The following is a 5725-nucleotide window of genomic DNA, read 5'->3' as shown; positions in this document are numbered from 1 at the left end:
GATTATCATCAAATATGTTATTAGGAATTGCTAATGAAGCTGCACATATCATTGCAAAATTTGCTTTGTCCATATCTACGACCCAAACTTGGTTTGTATTCCTTTTCTAGACAATGATGTCCGTAGAGAAAAATATTCTGAGCATATGAATGAACTTTTGCCTTGAAAAACATTTTATAAAAAAAAATAAATAAATAAAGGGTGTCGCTTATTCTTTATTTTAGGAGATTCTAAAGAGGACCACCATGGGAGATTATTATCATTGGACATCCCAAATCAGGATGGACAGAAAATGGAAAGGAATTATTTGGTTAATTGCTTTTAAGGTAAACTGGGGACTAATTATACTATTATGAAGCTCAACCATGATCACAATTAGACCTATTCATAAGCTGGGTAGTCTGACAGGCCAGCCCGACTCAATCTGTTCTAAGTCGGGCTTGGACATGAATTTAGGCCCATGGGCTTAAGAGCCCGAGCCTACTTGATAATATATTATATAACAAGAAATATATTTTATATAATAAAAATATATATTATGTTCTTTTCTTCGTTCCTCTTCTCTTTTTTTTTTTTTCCAATTTTCTAGGTGGGCTTTGGGATTTTTATGAGGGCCTAGTTCGAGTTTAAGATTAGGCCCAATGGTTGGGCCAAGCTTGGGCTTGGGCCTGAATGTGTTCTATTGATACAGAGACAAAGCCTGGCCCAACATCCCGTGAACAGGTCTAATCACAACTCATAGGTTAAGTAAAAGATAGTGACATTACAAGCTACCATAACATGGAAAGGGACGTGGCTGTATATACAAGTTTTGTGCATAAATTCACACAGGAAAATGTGAAGATATATTCATATAAATTGATATTTTATATATTTAAAATAAATGAAATACAAACTCTTTACTTTTGAGCTCTCTTCAAAATTGCAACTTGAAAATTTATATTGGAATCGAAGTCAAGGGTTGGATGACATGTTATCTTACTTCAGGAAATGGAGGAAATTACTCCATTTGGTTGGACTTACAAAACTTGATCAAAAGAAATTCTAATTAGAGTTCAAATCAACCCCCCACAACATCCCACATTTCATCCCTGCCATGTATTGGAAACATCTTCCGATGATAATACCAGGAATGATGATCTCATCATCGGGAGGGGGCTGATTCGGTCTCTTCTAATTATCTGAACATGATGACTGTTCAGTGGGTTGTGGAACCAATGATAAACCTACACAGGCAATGATAAAATATATGGTCCCATGTATTTTATTAGAGACATCGGGCATTATCATTGGTTCCGAACAACTATTACATTCAACTAATCCTTTCATGTTCAAAAGAATGATTATGCAAAACTCATACATGGCACATACGCTTATGAGTATAAATGTATTCATTGGGTTCAAGTTGCGTCAAGTCTCTGGACGCATCAACCCTAAACTAATTAACCTGACCTGACTTTAATTTTTAACCCTAACCCAGTCTATAAGCCATGTTGGTGAAAAATTGGGAGAGTCCAAATTAGCTGCCAGTCAAGTAATTTGAAGGGCCATTTGCTTCAGCCTCCTTGAATAACTAGTTCAGGGTACTTAAAAGTATCTGAACCAGTGTTGACAAATCTTTAGCTCAGCCCTTCCAAACAGGCCCTCAATCTCAAGTCGATTTATTAGAATTTGACATTGTCAACAAATGATGAACTCATGACATCCCATTACAAGATGAGATCCCTTGTAGATTGGGTTGTGGAAAAATCAATCCAATTGACTGTAAACCCTTAATTTGATTCATAATTGGTGGTCTATCATTTAGGCACATATAAGTCTAAGAAGCAATAGTATCAGTTGTTAATCACCACCAATTTCTTTTCCACATAGATCACTGGGTAGAAACAAACGTTTAATTAAACATAAATTCCTACTTTGACAGACATCATTATTTAAATAAGTATAAGGTTTTCCAGTAAAGACAGAAATTTATCTCTAAACAATCATAACGAGTAGCTAAAAATTGGAGTATATATCTCATTAATTAATGAAATGAGACGCGAATGTTATCATCATAAGAGAAAGAAATCCATGTTTTGTTTCCTGTACAAGGAAAATTGGGAGTTCGTCCGGTCAGTTTCAATTTCTCTGTTATTGATTCACCATTACTTTGAAATCTGAAATTCTACCTCCAAATACTCCTTTCTCGGGCAAACTCTTATAGTCTCCTTCATCTGTTTTTTTCTTGATATTTTGTTTTAAATCCTATTCAACAGAGCTCCATGTGTGTCCCACTTACCAGATTTCTGTTTAGGCTCAGTTTGGAAGGGAGTATAAACACAAACACAAATATATAGTTTTGCATTTTACATATTTTTATTGTTATTTATCTGCAAAACGTTTTGTATGGGACAAAACCCAATCATAAGGTGAAGGGAAAAATTTGTGATTGGTAACCCAATGGCCAATGTAGCAAACAAGACATGTATTACCATTTCAATAAATACCACATGATTGATTACCATGTTTGGTCAAAAGTTATTTTGGATGTCATCAAAGTTGAACCCACCCCACCCCCTCACAGCCTCGTCAGCCATGTATTGGAACATCTCCATACTTAATATAAAGATATTCCTAATGAACAGCTGCAAGGGCTGTGAGGACTAAATCCAAACTTTCTTAACTAGATAACCAGACAATGATGACTCAATAGTTTTGATGGCCATTCATCGTTCCTCCAAAATAAAAGGTGCAAGTTTTACATGATATAGCTGCTGGGCTGCTTTGTCCCCACCTCAGGCTCAGATTCTTGTATGATGTGTACATAAAAGATAAAACAATGATAAAAAAAAAAAAAAAGAAAGAGAAAAGGCAGCCTACCGACCACAGGACCCAAAAGGCTATGAATCAAGATCTATTTCTCACAAAGCGCACTTCACCATGACTTTACAACATATTCCAGTCACACATATGATTTCACAACATATTCCAGCCACACATAGGGAATATCTCCACTTTTTGTTTGTTATTTTTCATGAAAGATGTTTTTAATACAAAGTGGGATGTGGCTGTGAGGAGCAGATCCAGACTCAAAAGCTATACCTTGACCCAAATAACAGACCAGCTTCACAAGGGTGCAATAGGCTCATGAAAAATGTTGTGGATAAGAATCAATCCTTGAAACCAATAAGGTGGCCCCATACGATGGGAAGCTTTTCAACACGCCAGTGTCTAACCCACTAAGCTTATTGGGCCTGGGAACAAAATATCCATAACTCTCTGGGCCCCCACAAATCTGATCAAGACCCATCATTACATGTTTGATAAAACTGTATCAATTAAGGCTTAAATCCCTCCTCTTAAACTACGTTAATTAATTACAGTAATTAAGCCCTCTGTTCAATGTCCATGAATGTGCAGAGGTCAACGGCCGCTGGATGTGAACTTCTCTGTGATTGTTAATGATGGGGTTGAATCCTTTTGCAGCCAAGAACCGAACAACTCAGACCTTGCTCTGATTCGTACTTTGTTCTCCTGCGCTATTGCCTCTGCACTGAATTCCTTCGGCAAGGAAGCTTCACCTTCCAAATACATGACTACAGAAGACATTGTCGGCCTGGCTTCGGCCGCAGGATGTGAGCAAAGCAATCCAAGCTTCATCACCAACTCCGCTTCCTCCGCCACAAATTCCTTCCCTAGTTTCGGATCCACTGTCTCCAGAATGTTTCCCCTCCCCCAACAGTCCGTCACCCAGTCCACCAGGAATATCTTCTTCGGCACTTCCTCCATCTCCACCGGTCTTCTGCCGCAGGCCACCTCGAGCAGAAATGTGCCAAATGCAAACAGGTCGGTGCTCGTGCTAGATTTGCCGGTTCTGGCCAGCTCCGGTGCAATATAGCCGGGAGTGCCGGCTAGATAGGAAGTTTGTGGATCGGCTCCTTGCTCGCTGAGCTTGGCCAGGCCAAAATCTCCTAGCTTTCCGTTCATTTCACTGTCTAATAACACATTGCTGGCCTTAATGTCTCTGTGGATGACCACCTGCACCCACTGTTCGTGCAGATAAAGGAGAGCAGAAGCCACGTCCTTGATGATCTTGAACCTCTGTGCCCAATTAAGCGCCAACTTGGGTCGGTCGAAAATGAAATTGTTGAGACTGCCGTTGGACATGAAATCATAAACCAAGAGGAGCTCACCTTTACGCCGGCAGTAGCCCAGTAGTCGGACCAAGTTTGGGTGGCGGAGCCTGCCGATGGTTGCGATCTCAGCGATGAATTCTCTCATTCCTTGGGTTGAATCATGAGAAATTCTCTTCACTGCAACTTGAATCTTTGATTTGGGCAGCACCCCTTTATAGACCCGACCGAAACCTCCTCTCCCCAGAAGCTCGTTGTCTTTGAAACCATTGGTGGAAAGAAAGAGATTCCTGTAAGAGAACCTGTGAGGTCCATACTGAAGCTCCCAATCTTCGAGCACTTCCTTGTACTTTATCTTCCTCACAAACAGAATGATTAGCCAGGCGAGCACTAACCCACAAATAACACCAGCAAAGGGCAACGAAATCGGCAAAATTGGTAGCTTCTTCCCTGGGCCACTCGGGAGCTTTGGCAGCCGTGACAGATCGAGCGTTTTAGCCTGTCCGTTCATCTTAAAGCTCCAAGCCAATACGTCATGATCTGATCGAACAGCCCCGAAAGATGCAGAGAAGCCCACGTACATCCTGTCCAGGAGGAACTCTGAAAGATCTTGTTTCAAAGACAAGAGTGGACGATTGGGTTTGGTCATGGTCGCGACGGCAGGAGCAATTGTAACATTAAGTTGCGTTTCGGCACCGTCATATTCTACCCATAACTGCAGTGGATCTCCGCTCAGGAACAATAGTTTCGTAAACCCACCTCCATTATCGTCAGAATAATATCCTGCTGTAAAAGATATGTTGGAGATTAAGCCGTTAAAGTCGATTCCAACATGGTTGTTGTCGATATCACTGAATTCTGGGGTCTGGATCGTGTCCAGCTCGATGGCAACAATATGACTGATTGGGTCCATGTTGGTGGTGATATTGAACAAACCCAGAAATTGGCTGGGCATGGCTGCAGGAAACTCTTTTGAAGGTGCGATGACAAAAGCCATTCCGTCGCCAGTTGCTTGTGAGCTCATAGTGAATGCAACAACAAAAGAAGTAGAGAAGGAGAAAACGCTACCATTAATGGAGGAGTTCTTGAATTGCAGGGGGAGAGAGTAGAAGAGGTGACCTTTCTGATAGAAGGGTCCATCCTTGTTTGTGAGTTTGACAAAACCAGTGTCTCCGACTGTTGTGTTACCATTCAGCTCCAAGGATCTGTTATCGAACCCATAAAAGACGAAACCATCCTGAGCTTGAGAAGATGCGTGCTTCAGGTGGAATAAGAGAAAAAACAGCAGAGGATTAAGCAGGCAAGACATGGCTAGCTGCCTCCTGTCTGCATAAAGATAAAAATCCATATCCATCGATCACATTTAAGGGCTTATTTCTAATTCTTCGTCAAGCGTGGGCCAACATTTGACGCGATTATTAGCTAATTTCTTTCTTTCTGTGGACCAAATTTATTAATTAAAAACTCTTCCGAGTTCGGACCAAGACCAAAATGTCTTTTTGGAATTTGGAAGCAACCAAGAAGTTGAAAATTGAAATAATAAATAATCGAATAACTTTTTTCCTTTCTGGAAAATAGATGAATAAGTTGGTTGATGATTTAACGTAGGC

The 5725-nt window shown here is 40.4% G+C and overlaps 1 pseudogene across 1 annotated transcript; it reads right to left on the bottom strand.

Moving 5' to 3' along the window:
* Nucleotides 1-2870: 2870 nt before the first annotated feature.
* On the bottom strand, nt 2871-5464 carry LOC148845198 (L-type lectin-domain containing receptor kinase V.9 pseudogene; annotated as a pseudogene). The gene has a single exon (XR_016101862.1). The product of XR_016101862.1 is annotated as an L-type lectin-domain containing receptor kinase V.9 pseudogene (transcript).
* Between the last annotated feature and the right edge of the window lie 261 nt (nt 5465-5725).

This window comes from Nelumbo lutea, chromosome 7 (genome assembly GCF_056320005.1).
Source record: "Nelumbo lutea isolate HS-2025 chromosome 7, American lotus-T2T, whole genome shotgun sequence".
Classification (NCBI taxonomy): domain Eukaryota; kingdom Viridiplantae; phylum Streptophyta; class Magnoliopsida; order Proteales; family Nelumbonaceae; genus Nelumbo; species Nelumbo lutea.
This window is presented reverse-complemented; position numbering and strand designations above follow the sequence as displayed.